Source organism: Macrobrachium nipponense, chromosome 10, assembly GCF_015104395.2.
Source record: "Macrobrachium nipponense isolate FS-2020 chromosome 10, ASM1510439v2, whole genome shotgun sequence".
Lineage (NCBI taxonomy): Eukaryota > Metazoa > Arthropoda > Malacostraca > Decapoda > Palaemonidae > Macrobrachium > Macrobrachium nipponense.
In genome coordinates, this window is record NC_087204.1 from 73,304,962 (window position 1) to 73,325,267 (window position 20,306).

The following is a 20,306-nucleotide window of genomic DNA, read 5'->3' on the forward strand; positions in this document are numbered from 1 at the left end:
ATTCCCCCGTTCCGTTCGCTGGCATGGACCAGCGTCACGTGGGGGGCCGCTGCAAGCCGATCCACCAACCCGCGGTGGGGATTGATCTGCAGGCCTGGCCGTGCCGCTCACCTGTGGCTAGCGGCTCGAGCTGAGCACGTCGACACCCGGTCCCGTGCGTCAGACGAGCTGCTGCTGGCCCCACCGTCTCCCGTCCGTGGGTCCCCTGGGTGGAAGCGGCGGTCAGGTGATCTACAGAGCTCGCTTTCGCGGTGAGACCGTGAGCGTCCTCACGGCACGTCAAACCGCTGGTACCAGCCGAACTGGTGCCGTTGGTCGAGGGGACCTCTTCCCAGCCTCAACCCGTGGTCGGTCAGAGAACGTCACGTCAACCCGAGGTACCGGCTGGTCGCTACGAGAGCAGCGCTGGCCTGGCGAGAGTCACTTGCGCGACTCTCGACAGTCTTCTGCTCCGTGCCTCTGTCACTGACGGTGAGCAAGGCTCAGGCGTCTTGACTTTAGCTGCACGGTCCGCCCGAAGGAGACCGTACACTCGGACCTTCTCGCGAACGAGAAGTCGAGCCGGTACCTGGCTTAGCAGCAGTGCTACCAAGACCAGGCGCGGATGTACCAGCAGTAGCCAGCACATCCTTGGTCCCCGTCTTCTTCTTCTTCTCAGAAGAGGAGACGGGCCCTGTTCCCGAGGGAAACAGGAGGACCAGAAGCACCCCCCGTCACACCGGAGCGAGACGGGCCCTTCGAAGGTCCCGCAGGAGCCTTCTTAGGGGGGGAGGAGGCAGCCTTCTTCTTCTTCGGCTTGGAAGCCTTAGAAGTCGAAGGGGGAGAGGCGGCAACAGACGACGAAGAAGACGATGAAGACGACGACGACACCTTCCTCTTCTTCTTCCTCTTCTTCGTCAGCTCTCTCAGGACGGACGTCAGGTCTTCCTCCACGGAAAAAGTCGGGCCAATTGCCGAAGCAACACGCCCCGACTGATCCGGTCCGAAAGACCTGAGACCGGTGCACGCACCTCCATGACGAGACGTGACGTGGGCAGGGGCAGGCACGGCAGGAGCGGCAGGGACAATCAACAGCAGGACCAGCACCATAACCCACCAGCAGGACCAGCACCAGCAGGACCAGCACCAGCAGGACCAGCAGCAGCAGGACCAGCACCAACAGGACCAGCACCAGCAGGACCAGCACCAGCAGCAACATCAGCATGAGCGTCCCGCACCGCGCGCTTCGTAGGAGCGGCGCGAGCGGCTGGGCCAGCAACACTCGCTGCAGGTACGGCAAGGTACGGCAGCATAGTCCGCGTCACAGACCTCTCCAATTCAGCCAAAAAACTCATCATTGGGACGGGCGGTAGATCCAGGGGCGAACTTTTGGGACAGCGAAAGTCGGGAGTCGGCAGCACATAGAAACCAGGTGGCGGCGGCACGCCCCTCTTAGGTACGGCAGCAATCGGCTTTTGGATTGATGCCGTTGGAGTCACCGACGCAATGTGTTGCGTGTAAACCACATGAGGAGGGGCGGCGTACGCTGGTGTGGACACAGTATTAGTCGTTGTTGTGACTACACCATGAGTTACAACTGCCGACGCTGGCCCGCTAGACGTTGAATCAAGCCCTGGATACTGGGGGCGCCCTTGCAGTCCCCAACGACGCCCACACCTGTCCAAGGTCGTCACTCACAGAAGGTACACCTGAGGAGGAACAGTCGGGTCAGTTAGAGGGGCACCCTCACGCTTGGGGGAGGACGAACCCCACCCAGAGCGGACGGAAGACCCCGAGTACAATTGAACATCCGGGTATCGGGCACCCTCCTCCACACTCGACGGATCGAGTGAGGAGAAGGACTCCGAAACCCCCCCCGCAGGGGAAGGCGCAAATCGTGGGGGCTGAGCTGGAGGCAGGAAGGATGACGAGGTATCCGTAACCAAAGGAGTCGCTGGAGAGCTTTCCGACGACTCCTTGGTCAACCTACGCCTCTTCCTACCCTCGTACAGCACCCACTGCGCCTCGGACCAATTTACACACACACATTACATGGTTCGGCTCGGGAGCATTCTCGCCCCCGACACCGATAACATAATTCATGTGGATCAATGTCAGGATAGAGAGCGGAATCCGCCGCATTTACCCCCCTCCCCAGCCCGGGACACACCCTACTGGCAGCTGCTGGGCGCGGCGTGAAAGCTCTTCTTGATCCATAATTAATTAAATTCACTTCACTCATGAAAAATGAAAAAAGAGTACTTACAATTTCATTACAAGACCACAAACAAACCAGTCATAAGAAATTGTAAACATCCAAAGCACACGACGAAATAGCGGGCAGAGCGATGACGAACACGTCCTGTCACACCACGGCCGAAAGCAAAAAAGTGATTCTTCACGCCCGGGCGCGCGGCCGCGCGCACGATCGGACAAGCAGTTAACTACCGTTCTCCCCTTGTTCGAAGCTTACGACCGTCCCAGCTGCCGCTAGTTACCTTCCTATTGTTAAAGGACCGAGGGGTTTTGTATTACGTATTGGAACAAACGTATGTTTAACATTCCAAACGATAGAGAAAATCTGGTTCTAGAAGGTATGGTTCCTATTCCTGCCACCCAGCGGCGGGGCGGTAGATCACCTGACCTACCTACCTGGTAGCGTGTGCCGCGAAATTTGAATTTCTATCGGGGACGACGGAGTCTATAGCTAAGTATATATCTGACAGGGAAGTTGAATGTATGAAAATAATTACTTAAATTTAAGTCAGAGTAGAGTTTACTTTTTCAATAACGAATATTTTCAAATTAATCATCATAAATATGTAAAATATTGATGTTTTACTATTTATTTAAAAAACTATCGAGTGCCCACTCTTCGTCGTCGTCGTCGTCTTCTACAAAACAGTTGTTTACTCGGTGAGGAAAAGTTTTCAGATTGTTGTGATAAAAGTGCCCCAGCGTCTGTGGGTACAAGTGGTGTGCGGATTTATAACAGGAAATGGTTAGTTTTATTGACACAATCGACTCCGTAAACATCGAGATGGCGTCTATCTTCCAAATCCACCTCAAATTTTAAGTAAAAATGTTGAACGTGTTTTCGTGAGATTTCCACTACGTTTGAGACCGTTTTCAGTACCCTCTGTTTAAAAATATGACAATTTGTCCAAAATTGCATTTTTCCTAACTATACAAACCTGAGGTCCTTTTACAATAGAAGGTACTAGCGGCAGCTGGATAGGTCGTAAGCTTTCGAACAAGGGGTTCGGTAGTTAACTGCTTGTCCGACAGGCGCGCGCGCGCGACTGGGAGGTAAACAAACTCACTTTTGCTTTTGGCCCAAGCAAAAACTGCAGAGTGAGGGGTGGCATGAGGTGGGGCTATGTGTAAAAGGACCTCAGGTTTGTATAGTTAGGAAAAATGCAATTTTGGACAAATTGTCATTTGTTCCGACACGGCATACAAACCTCGGTCCTTTTACAATAGGAAGACTCACTTCTTGGTGGGTGGAATCTGAGTCTTTTGTGAACAGACTGGTGTTCGCCCAACCTTGGAAGCCTCCCTGGTCGTAAGAGCGAGGGAGGGATCCAAGCCTCTGTCCGATTGATCGGGGTGTGCACCGCAGGATCAATGGTCAGACCTCTGGTACCGGACCGAGTACTAAGAGAGGGGGGCATGCCGATCTCTTCGTACCAGCAATGTAAGAACTTGTTCCTGTACAGGAGCAAAGTTAAAGTCATGGTTTTTGACTCTTGTAGGCATCCACTTCCCCCCCTTGTAGAAGGAAGTGGTGGATATTCTGCTCCCATCCCTCGTGCAAGGGATAGGATGGGGCTCTGTCGTATAGCTCACCGGCATCTCGTCCTTATCCAGCAGGGTGATGACCGTATCCCTCTACCCACAGGTAGAGAGGAAGAAAAGATAGAAAGAGAAGCCAGTCACTTCCTCCTATCTATTCATACAGTCACACCAGGACTCGATGCTGTTCAGCCTGCTAGGGCTGGGTCGCTAGACGCGTTATTGAGCAGCCACCACAGGTCCTAAGGAAACCGATCCAAGGACCTATGGGCAATATCCAATAGGTATAAGGAAGTTGCCGGTGGTCTGGTTGTACCAGACCACTGCCTTCCATACTGCGCCACGGAGAAGTTCTTACGAAACGCCGACGAGGGGCCAATACTTCTAACTTCGTGAGTTCTCGGACGGGACGTACGGATGTCATCAGCCTCATACGCCCTCCTGAAGATCTCACGCAGCCAGGACGAAAGAGTGTTCTTGATACTTCGTTCTTGTTGACCCCATTGCTAACGAAGAGGGCGTCGACCCTCAGGCCCGAGGTGTCGAGTTCTCTTCAGATAGCGTCGTAGCGTCCTCCCAGGACAGAGCAGCATCTCATCCACATCTTATCTGCATGACGTTCCCAGTACTCTCTCGCCGATGCCAGGTCCAGCCAGACGAGGTTTCATTCGAGTTCCCTGGTTTTGGTAAGACCTTTGGAAGTTGCTACTAAGCAAGGAGATCTCGAACGAGTTCGAGATATCCAATCCCGTCAGTTTCAGGAGGAGCGACAAGGCGGCTCTGTATCCTTGACTGTGGGAACTTAGAGGAGCTTCCTCGGCGAAGAAAAACGAGGAAATCCGCTACCTGCTGAAGATTGGCTCTGAGAGGAGATGGGCCCCGTCTATGACACCAACCACCGAAGGACGGCCGACTTCCCCTGGTACACAGCTGCAGAGGACTGACGGACGTTTCCAGCCATCTCTGTTTTGCGCAACGAAAAAGCTTCTCGTTCGCAAGAGAAGGTGGATAACAGCCAGCCGTGAAGACGTAGAAACTGGACTGCTCGGTGGTACCTCTCGACGTTTGTGGCTGGACGAGAAGGTTGTGCCAATGGGGAATCTCTCTCGGTTCTTCTTACGAGAAGAGCCAGCAGGTCCGGATACCAAATGGCTTGTGGCCATTTGGAAGCCATCAGGATCATCCTGAGATTCGGGATGACCAGTGCTCGACTGATCACCTTGCGAATCAGGCTGAACGGGGGAAAGGCATAGGCGAAGAGGTTGTCCCACGGGTGTTGAAGAGCGTCCTCTGCAGCTGCCCATGGATCCGGCACGGCCGAGAAGAAAAACACCTGGAGCTTCCTGTTGTGCCGGATGGCGAACAGATCCTCGACTGGTCGCCCCTACAGGTCGAAGAGCCTTTCCGCCACGTCCTGGTGTAGAGACCGTTCGGTCCTTATCACCTGATCCCGACGGCTGAGCGTGTCTGCTACTACATTCCTTCCCTGGAATGTAGCGTGCCGACAGCTCTATTGAGTGTGCCTCGGCCCACTCGTGCACCTGCCGAGTCAACTGATACAACGGGAGAGACACTAGGTCCCCCCTGTTTGTTGACGTAAGCCACCACCGTGGTGTTGTCGTACATCAACACCACTGAGTGTCTCATAAGCGGTCCTGGAACTCTTGGAGAGAAGGGAACGCTGCCTTTAGTTCCAGTACATTGATGTGAAGGTGCTTGTCGTTCTCGTACCACACTCCTGAGTCCGCAACTCTTCCAGGTGTGCGCCCCATCCCTCGGTCGATGCGTCTGAGAGCAGCTGCATGTCCGGGGGGAGAGTGCGCGGAGGCACTCCTCTTGAGGGGTTCCTGTCGTCCAGTCACCTGGCTAGGTCCTGCCTCACCTCCTGTGTCAGTGATCAAGGGAGGCTGGGGGATCCGTCGCCCTGGGACAACCTCTCCTTTGGTCTCCCTGAAGAGACCGCAGGTGAAGACGCCCGTTATGGAACTGGCTTCCCGAGTGACGACAGGTGTCCGATCACGACTTGCCATTGCTGAGCTACCTGTTCCTGCCGAGACAGGAACTGGTTGGCCGCCTCCCTGAATCTGCTACCGTGTCGATCAGCATACCCAGGTACTTCATCCTCTGCTTGTGCTCGAGATCGGACTTTTCGAAGTTCAGAGCGATCCCCAGATCGCGACAGAACTCGAGCCGTCGATCCCTGTCCTGTAGCAACTGCGAGCGGGAGCTCGCCAGGACTAACCAATCGTCGAGATACCTCATCAGACGTAACCCGTGCGAATGGGCACAAGCAGACACCAGAGTGAACACTCGCGTGAACACCTGTGGGGCGGTTGAGAGACCGAAGCAACGTGGCCTGAACTGGTACACCGTCCCGTCGAGGATGAAGCGGAGGTACTTTCTGGAGGACTGATGAATGGGTATTTGTAGATCCGCATCCTTCAAGTCCACTGAAAGCATGAAATCGTTCTCCCTGATAGAGTCGAGCACTGAGCGTGCCGTCTCCATCGTGAACCGGGTTTGGCGAACCAACCGGTTCGGGGAAGAGAGATCTATCACTGGGCGCCAGCCTGTTGTAGACTTTTCCGGCAGGAAGAGTCGGCTGTAAAGCCCGGTGACTGATCCGTACCGATTTCTACAGTTCTCTTGCTCAGCATGGTCTTGATCTCCTGTCTCCATGCTACGTCCTTCGATGTCCCTGGAACGTACGCCTGCTGTTGGACCGGGTCCCGTAAGGAGAGAGGGAATGGGGGAGGAATTGGATACTCGCTCGCCTTCCCAGTGGAACTAGCAGTTGGAGAAAAGTAGGAGCAGCCATCGCCTTGCGGCGATGGCCTCTCAGAGTCTGGGAAAACGTATCGTCAGGAGCAAACGTTTTCCCGAGGAGGATTACGAACTCTCACTGTAGGTAAGGGTCTGCCGCCACTGTGAACGTCGTCTGGGTGGGGCTGATCGACACCTGACAGGAGAGAGCCGATACCGCTCCGACTCATTCCAGTCCTCGTCGAGGTCGAAACCTCAGGAGGACCGAAGGGATATATAAATACGATGTCCGAAGACACGTAGAAACGCCTCTGTCGCAGTAGAGGAGGCGAAGGAGCTTGTTCGACCGTCCAGAACCGAGGGGGCCTTCTTGTCCGGAGACGAGAGACTACCTGGCTCAACACAGTCGGCAAGCTCCGATCGCGGCCGCCCCACCGTCGATTTGGGTTCCCTCTCGGGCCCCAAACCGACTCGAGCCGAGACGTGGCTCTGCTGGTGGGAGCGGCGATCCTTCCCCGAGGTCATTGTGCTGACGAATCAGCGCCGTAACCTCGGCAAAGTTCCTCTGGATCTCGGAAGTCACGGCATCTTGCAGAGTGGGACCGTTAAGCCCTTCGAACAAGAGCATATTCCGAGAACCTTCCTCCTAAGAAGGGGGAACAGCGACAGCCCTCTCGGTCTTCCCCATCCACTTGCGCATACGTCCTGGCCGGTCCAAGAACCGTGCCTGGCACGTAGGGCGTCGTGGTGGGATCATGAGGAGCGCACCCCTCACGATCACTCCTCAATACCTCGCTCCTCCCGGTGTAACCCGAGGAGGTTGAAGGTACGGGAGAGGCAGACCTGACGCTCCCTCGTCGCTCGCTGGCAGGACCAGCAGGCTTGGAGGGCTGCAGGCGATCGTCAACCCGCTGATGTTGTGACTCCCGGTGACGATCGAGCTGCAGGCCTGGTCGAACCGTCCTCGCTGTGGAGAACGGCTGGACTGAGCACAGCGGCACTGATCTCGAGTGTCAGAAGAGCTGGTGCTGGTTGCCGTACCCGATCGCTCTCTGTGAGCGCGACGGTCAGGCGACCTGCAGGCTCCACTGTCGCATTGAGACCGGTGCTTGTCCTCACGGCACGTCACGTCGCTGGTTCCAGCCGTGGCTGGCACCGGCGAACGGGAGGACCTCTTCCCAGCCTCAGCCCGTGTCGGTCGTGGACCGTCACGTCCCCGGGTAGCCAGCTGTTCACCGCGAGAGTGAGAGCTGGTCTCTGGTGAGAGTCGCTTGAGCGGCTTGTCACCAGTCTTCCGCCCCAGTGCCGTGAACCTGACGCTGAGCGGACTCAGAGGTCTGGTTCCTGGCTGCACGGTCGCTGTTAGGCGGACCGTACACTCGGTACCATCCCGCGAGCGATGAGGCCGAGACGGACCCTGATGCAGTGGCAGAACCACTTACGCAAGGGGAGGGCGAGGAAGTACCGGGTGTTAGCCGGTACCCCCCTCTGGTCCCCGTAGTCTTCTTCCTTGCGGAAGAAGAGACGGGCCCCGCTCCCGAAGGAGCAGGAGGACCAGCGGAAGAAACCCTCCCGTCCCACCGAGGTGAGACGGGTCCCCGAGAAGCTCCCGAGGAAGCTTCTTAGGAGGGAGGAGGCAACCTTCTTCTTCCTCGGCTGTAAAGCCTTAGAAGTCGAAGGGGAAGAGGCGGCGGCTGACGACCATGAAGAAGATGAAGACGACGACCACGACACCTTCCTCCTCTTCTTCGTCAGCTTCCTCAGGACAGACGTAAGATCTGCTATCCAGGGCGGAGCCGGGGCTGCTGTAGCCGAAGCCACAGGGCCCGGACGCACCTGTACAGACAGACCACAGTCTGGGGTAGTACCACCACGAACAGGGACGACATCAGCAGGTATGGGTATCTCAGGAACAGCAGCACGGCCAGCACATCGGGTAGACAAGGCAGGGACGCCAGCGCAGCACGGCAGGAACAGCCAGCGCAGCAACGGCAGGACCTGCCAGCGCAGCAACGGCAGGAACCGCCAGCGCAGCAACGGCAGGAACCGCCAGCGAGCAACGGCAGGAACAGCAGCGCAGCAACGGCAGACGGCGGCGCAGCAACTGCCTGGACAGTCAGCCCAGAATCGGCAGGTACGGCAGCAGCACCGGAAACACAGGAAGTGAGCAGCAGGCAGCAACATCCTGTTACCCGCGGCAGGGTCCAGGGGCGCGTTCTAGGGCAGCGGAAGTGTGGTCGCTGCAGCGCGGGGCAACCACGAGCGGCGGCGGCACGCCCCCCTCTCGGTACGGTGAACGGCACTTCACAGCGGCTGTAGGCAAGACTACCACGCGAGGCGAGTACACCAGGTGAGGAGGGACGTCGTTCACCTGGTTGCGTGGTCACCACTCCATGGGTGACCGCAATATGCCCAGACATAGAACCGCCGCCCCTGGACACCAGCACGCTCTGCAATTGGAAGGACGCCCATACCTCACCAAGGTCCACCCTCGTGGCAGTATCACCTGGGGAAATAAAAGTAGTAGCGTTAATGGAGGGGAAATCCCCTCGTGCGGGGTTTGATCCCTCCGAACGAGTGGAAGTCCCCTAATACAATTGTACATCGGGCACCGAGCGCCCTCCCCCGCGCTCGACGGATCGGGCGAGGAGAAGAACGCCGATAACCTCCCCCCCCCCCCCAAGGGGAAGAGTCATCAGTGGGAACTGAGCGGGGGGTTCTCGTTCCCTCCCCCGCACAGTACCCATGTACCCAACAACAAAATAAGAGCTCTAGCAGTCGTGCCATCGGCACGAATACAAGGCATACGGATCAATTCCCTGACTGAGCGGAACTTGAACCAAATAATATTGATGCAATCAATAATAAGGAACAAAATGAAAATGCATCTTGCAAAACGATTCACTTCACAATGAAAAAGGGGCTCGGATCGAGCGCATTTGCGCCCTCGGTACCGAGCGTAAGGGTGAAAGGTTTCATTCCTTACCTTATGAATCAAGGTTTCTGGAAACCTTGATCCATAACGAATTGATGCAATCAACAGATATATGAAAATGAAAAGACTACTGCGCTTGCAATTTCACTTCATACAATCAAAAGAGAAGGATCAATTCCCATGAATAACGGAACATTGATCCCAGTCAACAATGCAATCTCAATAACAAAATGAAAATGAAAAAGAACTGTACTTGCGATTTCACTTCATTCAACATAAAAAGGGGGAAGGATCAATCTCCGGGCAAGCTCGGCAAACTGATCCAAATGAGTAGTTGCTACAATAAATAATCTATGAAAATGAAAAAGAAATACTGTACTGCTATTCCACTTTCATACTGAATAAGTTTTCCGTGCCGATAGTATTCGTTCGGCAACGGGCACACAGGTCAAAAAAAATATAAATGAAAAGTTAGTTAACTTACATTACGATTTTCATCTACACATTTCCACGACCCAATATACGCTCGGAGCGAGCGCTCCCGCCCTCGGCACCGAGCATACACAATACGAGGATCAATTCTGGGAAAATGAATTCCCGCAATACGCCCTTCAGTTCCCCGGCACTCGGGTAATCGGAGAGCGTTGTGCAGCAAGATCCTTTAATTAATTCACATTTGAAATCAATGAAATGATTGACCAAAAAAAAAAAAAAAAAAAAAAAAATTACAATTCAGTTTCACTAGATACATCGAAAAAGAAAAACACAATCATGCGAAAGCAAACGACGATGAATGCGGGCAGAGAGCGATGATACACGTCCACCCGCCAGCAGGCCGAAAGCAAAGTGGTTTGTTTACCTCCCAGTCGCGCGCGCGCGCCTGTCGGACAAGCAGTTAACTACCGAACCCCTTGTTCGAAAGCTTACGACCTATCCAGCTGCCGCTAGTACCTTCCTATTGTAAAAGGACCGAAGGTTTGTATGCCGTGTCGGAACAACTTAAAATTTGGCCTAATTTCTAACTTTGGAGAAAATACTTACTTCGAAAGGAGAGTAGAGGTCTTTAGCTCCGTTTCTCACCAACAACAAGTCGCGACTGATGCCCATCTCCGATGTCAGGACGCGTTATAATGTACTTTTTTTGGGGTTGTTCATGCTGATCGAACATGGTCCCACTCTGGACCCTACGGTTTTTTTACCCTACATCGCTAACATTTGTTCAAATGATTGCTGGGGAAGGCTGGGAAAGATGATTTTCGTCACTGATAAAAACTGTAACAATCCCACGGTAGCCGCCATATTGGATTTCAAAACTGCCTTGAAAACATATTTACGAAGAGCGTCACATGCTTATTTTAGTTCATATGGGGCTTTCATATATCACATTATGTTGACGAAACTTCAATCTTTTGAATGGTATGCTTGGAGTTGTAATTGTATTCTTGTTTCACATATATATAGTGAATAAGACCTGAAAACCATGATAAGGTTGGGTTGGTAGTCGCTGGTTTTTCCCCTCCCCTAGCTCCGTTTCTCACCAACAAGTCGCGACTGATGCCCATCTCCGATGTCAGGACGCGTTATAGGGGCTAATGTACTTTTTTTGGATTGTCCAAGCTGATCGTACATGGCCACTCTGGACCCTACGGTTTTTACCCTAGTAGTAGGGTAAAACACCACGGCAGGCCAACCCTCATCACGGTGGACGGGTCTTATTCACTCAATATTTAATTGGTGAAACAAGAATACAATTGCAACTCTAAGCATACCATTTAAAAGACTGAAGTTTCGTCAAACATAATGTGATATATGAAAGCCCCATACGAACTAAAATAAGCATGTGAGCTCTTCGTAAAATTATGTTTTCAAGGCAGTTTTGAAATCCAATATGGCGGCTACTTTTTGTTTTTGCATGGAAGGTTCTGATCAGTGACGGTACCCACCATTCTTTCCCCACCAGCCTTCCCCAGCATTCTAATTTGAACAATGTTAGCGTATATAGTAACATTATTGATCTTACTCAAGATTGCAGTTGTAATCAGCATCAATTTAAAAACAACATTTTGTTGCCTATATTAGTGAAAGTATGGAAACTTGTTATTCCCTTTTTTTTGGGGTTATGTTTGAACTGAATTCATTCTTACCTTGTAATCGTGGATTTTTATCCATTACTGCAATCGCAACTGAAACTCCACAGTGCTTATTGATTGGTTATTATACACATTTTGGTTCTCAGTTCACTCCACATTGCACTTTTTTTAAACCCTTGTTGCTGTTCCTAGTTTCTAAGCGCGCGCCCCGCAAACACAGTTACAACAGCAGACGACGACAGACAACGAAACTGCAAAGTTTTTATTCCCTAAATTGTTTACTTTACTCGTTATTTAGTTTAAATTTACTTTGTTATTCAAAAATTTTGCTTTTAATTCATGTATATTATCCCTTTTTAGCAACCAAATTACCCCAAAAAATTACAGATATTTCTAAAGTGATACAATCAAATGTTTCTTAATGTTTTCGTACATCTGGCTGCCGAAAAACCATAGAGGACGACTGCGGATAAGTGCATAGAGGAACGACTACGGATAACTGAATTATATACATATTTTTTTTTTTTTCTTTTTTTGCTTTTTTGTTTTTGCTACCACTTTTCATTGATTTCAGTCTATATTAGTATTTTTAATTTCTTTCTTTAATAATCGTATGCCAGAAGTAAATGTAACCTTTAATGTTTGCAATGCTAAGAATGGCAAAAATCATTGTTGCCACATTAGTGAGGCTTCACATACGCCGTTTCATTATTATAAACTGCTTCCATGAATTCTAGTTTGTCATAGAAATGCAATAATGATAAAATTTCTTTAATATTTATGATATATACTTCCAATACATAGCCTAATTTCACCAATTTCAACGTTTTGTGTAGTCTTATACCCAGTTTGGAGGGTCAACACAAACCGAATGGCAACAGAGAGAGAGCGAGAGAGAGAGAGAGGAGAGACGAGAGAGAGAGAGAGAGAGAGGAGAGAGAGAGAGAGAGAGCGAGAGAAGAGAGAGAGAGAGGCACAAGAACAGAGAAGGAAAGGGGAGGTGGCGATGGAAGGGGTGGGGGGGGGTTAGGTTGGAGCTTTTACACATGTTCATATCCATTTCTGCATAATGGAGTTTTTGTCTCTTGGTACAAGGACAAGTGTCGTTATTCTTTACGATTAGTGATTTCACGATACCCTTATAAATTACGGCACTGGGTGTAATGCACTATAGCAAAATCTCGTTTTCTGTGAAGAGTGTTTCATTACAGAAATAGGTATTGCCCAAAAAACGTGCTTGCACTGTCTCTGAAACCCATAGTAGACATGCTGCTTAGTTGTCAATCAAGTTTTTATAACCAAGTATTTTTCTCAATCAAAACATATGCCCCTCAATGCTAACTTTCCTCTTTTTAACGACTTTCTGGTCATTGCAAATTCGGCCCCATAATTTCTTATGGTGCGAAAAACAGACAGAGGCCCAGGGACCGAAAACGATTGCGTCACACTACAGGCGATAATCCGGCAGTAAAACATCTTCATAGTATATCCAAAAAGTAAATAATAAAGATATATATGCGCATTACGATTATAACAATTACATGAATAGCTGATAACAATCTGCATGAATAACTGGTAAACTGTTCTGGCAAGACAGTTGAGTATAGCAATTATTTACAATAGGTACGAAAGTCAAGATGTCATGACGTCATAATAACAGAACTTAAAAGAACGTTCTAATTCAGAAAAATAATTACTTAAATTTTGAGTCAGAGCAGAGTTACTTTTCCAATAACGAATATTTTCAAATTAATCATCATAAATATGTAAAATATTGATGTTTTTACTATTTATTTAAAAATTAGCTAAGAGCACGCTTCTCGTCATCTTCTACCAAAGCAGTTGTTTACTCCTAACTTGTTTGCTGGTGAGAAACCGTGTTTCAATTGTGATGAAAAGTGCCCCAGCGTCTGTGGGTACAAGTGGTGTGCGGATTTATCATAGGAAAATGGAAAGTTTGTTGACACAAGCGACTCCGTAAACATCGAGATGGGCGTCAATCTTCGAACATTTTTAGTCGTATGTAAAAATTTCTAAAGCGTTTTGGTGAGATTTCACACTGCCGTGGACGACCTTTTCAGTACCCTCTGTTTAGGCTAAATCTTAAAATTTGGCCTTAATTTCTAACTTTGGAGAAAATAGGGTAGAATATCACGACAGGCAACCCTCCATCAATCACGGTGGACGGGTCTTATTTACTCGATATTTAATTGGTGAAACAAGAATACAATTGCAACTCTAAGCATACCATTTAAAAGACTGAAGTTCGTCAACATAATGTGATATATGAAAGCCCCATACGAACTAAAATAAGCATGTGAGCTCTTCGTAAAATATGTTTTTCAAGGCAGTTTTGAAATCCAATATGGCGGCTACGTTTTGCATGGACAGGTTCTCATCAGTGACGGCCACCATCTTTCCCCAGCCTTCCCAGCACTCATTTGAAACAATGTTAGCGTATATATGTAAAGTTTATTGATCTTACTCAAGATTGCAGTTGTAATCAGCACAATAAAACAACATTTTGTTGCCTATATTAGTGAAAGTATGAAACTTGTTATTCCCGTGTTATGGTTTGAACTGAATTCATTCTTACCTTGTAATCGGCGGTTTATCCTTACTGCCATCACAAACTGAAACTCCAGTGTTTATTTGATTGTTATTAATACACTTTTGGTCTCAATTCACTCCACATTGCACTTGAAACAAGTTGCTGTTTCTGGTTTCTAAGCGCGCGCGCCATAAACACAATTATGAACAGCAGACAACGACAGACGACGAAACTGCAAATTTTTGTTTTATTCCCTAAACTGTTTACTTTACTCGTTATTTAGTTTAAATTTACTTTGTTATTTAAAAATTTTGATTTAATTCATGTATATTATCCCTTTTTTGCAACCAAATTACTACCCCGAAAAATTACAGATATTTCTAAAGTAGATAAAATCAAATGTTTCTAACGTTTTCGTACATCTGGCTGCCGAAAACCATAGAGGAACAAATACGGAAAAGTGCATAGAGGAACGACTACGTTTTTTTTTTTTGCTTTTTTGTTTTTGCTAGCACTTTTCATTGATTTCGGTCTTTATTAGTATTTTGAATTTCTTTAATAATCGTATGCCAGAAATAAATGTAACCTTTAATGTTTGCATGCTTTAATGTTTGCATGCTAAGAATGGCAAAATCATCGTTGGCCACATTAGTGGAGCTTCACACATACGCCGTTCCATTATTATAAACTGTTTCCATGAATTCTAGTTGTCATAGTAATGCAATAATGATAAAATTGCTTTAATATTTATGTATATATACTTCCAATACATAGCCTAATTTCACCAATTTCAACGTTTTGTGTGTAGTCTTATACCCAGTTTGGAGGGTCAACACATACCAAATGGCAACAGAGAGAGAGAGAAAGGAAGGTGGAGGAACGAAGAAGAAAAGGGATGGCGGTGGATAGAGAGGGTAGGTGGAGTTTATACGTGTTCGTATCCATTTCTGCATAATGGAGTTTTTGTCTCTTGGTACAAGGACAAGTGTCGTTATTCTTTACGATTAGTGATTCACGATACCCTTATAAATTACGGGTGGCACTGGGTGTAATGCACTATAGCAAAATCCTCGTTCTGTTACGAGTGTTCGTTACAGAAATAGGTATTGCCAAAAACGTGCTTGCACTGTCTCTGAAACCCATCAGTAGACATGCTGCTTAGTTGTCAATCAACCGTTTTTATAACCAAGTATTTTTTACAAGCTAGCTATTGAATAAATTTGATTTTTCTCAGTCAAAACATAGCCCCTCAATGCTAACTTTCCTTTTTAACTAACGACTTTCTGGTCATTGCAAATTCGGCCCCATAATTTCTTATGGTGCGAAAACAGACAGAGGCCCAGGGACCGAAAACGATTGCGTCACACTACGGCGATAATCCAGCAGTAAAACATCTCCTATATCCAAAAAGTAAATAATAAAGATATATATGCGCATTACGATTATAACAATTACATGTATAGCTGATAACAATCTGCATGGAATAACTGGTAAACTGTTCTGCAATGACAGTTGAGTATAGCAATTATTTACAATAGGTACGAAAGTCAAGATGTCGTGACGTCATAATACAGAACTTAAAAGAACGTTCTAATTCAGAAAAAATAATTACTTCTTAAATTTGAGTCAGAGTCGAGTTACTTTTTCAATAACGAATATTTTCAAATTAATCATCATAAATATGTAAAATATTGATGTTTTACTACTTACATATTTAAAAATTCGAACTGGATATTGGTACGGCAGCCGTACCCCGATCTCGGTAGATATTGGTACGGCAGTGAATCGCGCATGCGCGAACCCTGGTTTACCACCTCACGCCACATATCCAAAGACTATATACTACTGAAGTATATACACAGTCTTTGGGCATATCAGTGACAGCAAGAAAAATGGTGACGGAACAGCATGAACCGCGGAATAATACATTAGTTTTCGCCGAAAACAGATGTTTTCATGCTTTAACGAGCTGAAGAAAGCCATAGACATCTATGAAGACTCAAACTTTCAAAAATTGGGTAATTCATGGTATATACGTAGGTCACGAACGATCGAATGGGCCCTGAAAAGAATTCCGAAGAGGAGATTCAAAGAAGATTATATATAAATATATACACTACCATCGTACCTTTGTTGACTTTCTTTCTCGGCCCTTTATTCTGCCCCGACATCGGCAAGGTTGCAAGCGTTTGTTATACACTTTACAATATTCTTTTGATTCACTTCATTGGGTATATTGCAGCTGTCGGAGAAGACGATAGAATTTACCAGGTAGTGAAATGTTAAAGTTAACCAAATTTTTCAGCAATATTCCATTAAAATCGGGATAGTGTTGTTTTTGTTAGTAAAAAAAAACAAAAAAGCGGGACAAAATTCACAAAAGCTAAAAAAAAAAAAAAAAAAAAAAAAAAAAAAAAAAAAAAAAAAAAAAAAAAAAAAAAAAAGGGGGGGGAGGGACATTTTGCTAACTGAAAAAAGGGGGACAGATGTTCAAAAAGCGTGACTGTCCCACCTAAAAGCCGAACTCTGGTTTACATAATACAGTATGATCAGCAAACTGGTAAACGGATACAGCTAACTGCCGTATACAGCAAGTCAAGAGCGCAAACAAATACGGCACCAATGACAGAATCTGCCGTACCCTCACCGCACTATATTATTTGTACGGCAGGAAGTCTGAAATTGACGCATGCGCAATCACTGCCCCCGTACCAATATCTACCACGATCGGGATATACGGGCTGCCGTACCTATATCCTGTGCAATCTTCTCGTCATCTTACCAAAACACTGTTTACTCCTGCTTGTTGTGGTGAGAAATCGTGTTTGGATTGTTGTGATAAAAGTGCTCCAGCGTCTGTGGGTACAAGTGGTGTGCGGATTATCACAGGAAATGGAAAGTTTGTTGACACAAGCGACTCCGTAAACATCGAGATGGCGTCAATCTTCGAAACATTTTTAGTTGTAAGTAAAATTTCTAAAGCGTTTTGGTGAGATTCCACTGCCGTGGACGACCTTTTCAGTACCCTGTTTAAATCTTGAAATTTGGTTGGCCTTAATTTCTAACTTTGAGAAAATACTTACTTCGAAAGGAGAGTAGAGGTCTTTAGCTCCGTTTCTCACCAACAACAAGTCGCGACTGATGCCCATCTCGGGTGTCAGGACGCATTTTATAATGTACTTTTTCTGGAGGGTGGCAAGCGTTGATTGTAGGTGGCTGTTTGGCCTGCCGTGGTGTTTTACCCTAGTTCCTAAGTAGTAGGTAGGTAGTAGTCCTAGTGATAATCAGCCTACATAGGTAGGTACTAGGCTATACTCATTTTTTTTTTTTTTTTTATCTGTCCATCTGCCTGTGGTATTTTCGCATGGTAACACTGCGTCCCTGGCTTAAATACTAGTTAAGCCATGTGTGAGTTTTAGCTAGCTAGGTAAATAGGAAAAGGATATTTGGGTGTACATTTGTAACTGAAAAGTTTTAGTAGCTATTTTACTGTATGGGAATTACGCCGTTAACATTCGAAATAGAATATTATTTAAAGGCCGGGAAGCAGTGTATTACCATGCGCAAACACCACAGGCGGATGACAGATGAAAAAAAAAAAAACAGAGTATAGGAGTAACATAGGCCTAGGCCTAAGACGGACGTCTTTGACCTACAGCTCGGTAACTCCAGACATTGCCGAGGCCAGATATTTATTCAACGTCTACCAACAATTTATATGTCATATGTAAATGCAAGCAGCTACAGATCGGAAAATGACGTACCTTCAGAGCGACGTTACTTGGTGGTCTCTCCATTTTCACAGATAAATTTTACGTCACCCGCCTTATGCTCAATCAAACACAATACTTGAATCCACGGCACAGAATTTGCTCATTTATTGATAATGAAATGTTCTTGTAATGCTTATCGCGTATTGCGAAGTCACAATTACCTTTGTTTCGTCACTCTGCGACAAAATTCCGTAGGTTACATTTACATGATCTTTAAATGGACAGATGGAATTTCATTTGCCCAAATTATATCTTCAAATAACGTGTTAACGTAAATTAAAATATTACGAAAGTAAAAGGTACCGGTTGCTTTGTGTATATATAATATCCACTCTCCACGCAATGCAGAAGCTTGTATCGCTTTCTATGTCATAGAATATAAACTTTGTTTTACATATCAATACTGAAAAAGGAATAAAGCATAAACGGACGATTTTATACGAAAATAACTGTGTGCATAATATGTCACATAATGGTAAAATAATTACACACGAAGAAATTTTGCAACCACTATTGCAGTGCTTATACATAGAATGGAAGGAAATTGTGACATAGATGTTTGGTTAAAGAATTTTGCAAAAACAAAATATATTCATGATATGCACGTGAAAACAAGTCTACAAGAGTAGATGCACGGATTAAACAAAAAATTACTGGACAAGGCTATGATATTTACATGTATTTTCAGTAGTGTGGAGAGCACAGCGGATACTGAAATTGGTGATAACAGAAAAAAAAAAAGTCTGATCTTTCATCGGTAGTGGAGACGACTCGTTCTTGAAAAAGAAGAAAATGTAAAATACTGTAATAAAGAAAGCGAGAGAGTGAGATAGGGGCGGGTGAGAATGAATGAAACCTTATCACAAATTAACGTACCACTGTTTGTAATAAATGATACAATTAAGACGAAATAATTTAGAATGGTGTCATGGATCTAATTATACTCAGACCGTGCAAGAGTGCCGATAGAGAGAATGATAAAACTATGAACTTCAAAAATCAACCGACGAATGTCCAAATATGGGAAGACCTGAAAGATGGAAGGACTTGAAAAAAAAAAAAAAAGAAAAAAAAAAACGAATGGAATAATAAGTGAAAGTTGGTCCTGGGGAAATATTTGGCGAAAAGGGACAAAGCAATGAAGTACATTTTGGGAGGATGATGCACAAGCAGGGAGAATTGAATCTATCCTACATGTGCAGCAAGAGCCAGGAGAAACTACTGATGACACATGATGTGCATGACGAAAAGTCGACAGAGTTGATAAGAAAGCGTCATATCAAAACAATAACAATGCATGAGTGATTTTGAACATGATAATAATAATCTCTCACTAAAACGTAGAAATAACTATTGGGCCTTCTAAAGCTATCTGTCAACTTTATGTCGCCAATCTCCTCTGCCAACAGGACTCCATCATTGCTTTTCTTTTGTTATTTACCTCAATTCCCACTCTTTGAATAACATGTTTGATTCTTTAATCTTTTGCTGATTCTGTATATATATATATATATATATATAATATATATATATATATAAATATATATTATATATAATAATCTATATATATATAGATATATATATATATATATATATATCCGATCGTGAAGCGAGTCTATCGCTTTCTTTAGTATGGAACCCCCAACCATTATTTTTCTTCTTATTTTCCATTCTGCACTTCGGGCTTGGGCTACTCTATCTGGGTTGCCAGTCGCACTACTTCTGCAATAAATCAATTTAAAAACATTAGTACCAAAATACTGTATAAAACGTAATACCAAAATACTGTGATACAGTATGGGTTTAAGGAAACTCTTACTATCTATAATTGTATACATACAATTGAGGATGATCTTCAGATAAGGAACAGCCCTCCTGGATTAACCCATCTACTTGGATTAACTAAGGATGGTCTATGGGGTAACAATTAATACCTTGGCTTCTAATGAGATATGGGAGGGGGGAGGGGAGAGTGGCTGGGTCTGATTTAGATCTATTTCCTAAAAAATTTAATTGGTCCTTTCTGCTGACCTTAAAAGTGAATCATGGTCCCAAACGTGATAGAGGGCTTGGAGATAACCTTAACCAGAAAGATTTGTTCAGAACAGAGAGGTTTAACAACCTCTGGAGCCATTTTCCCTTTAATATAATATTATATATATATAATATATATATATATATATATATTATATATATGTGTGTGTGTGTGTGTGTGTGGTGTGTGTGTGTGTGTGTGTGTGTGTGTGTGTGTGTGTGTGTGTGTGTACTGCGCGCTAATTTTGAAAATAAAAAAAACTGCCAGGCGCATAGACTAATAATTGGCAACTTTTGCCACTGACTGAGAAGGCTGACTTGATAAGATTCCGGGTAAGTAGAGCTGGTACCGAGTCCGAAACTCCGAGTTGAACGAGTTCTCAGTT

The 20,306-nt window shown here is 46.2% G+C and overlaps 1 protein-coding gene across 1 annotated transcript in view; it reads right to left on the minus strand.

Moving 5' to 3' along the window:
* LOC135223693 (c-Myc-binding protein-like) overlaps positions 1 to 18,067 on the minus strand; it is a gene marked incomplete in the record, with an annotated part of 134,516 nt that extends 116,449 nt beyond the window's left edge. Inside the window, 1 exon segment of the mRNA XM_064262412.1 lies at positions 17,973 to 18,067.
* Between the last annotated feature and the right edge of the window lie 2,239 nt (positions 18,068 to 20,306).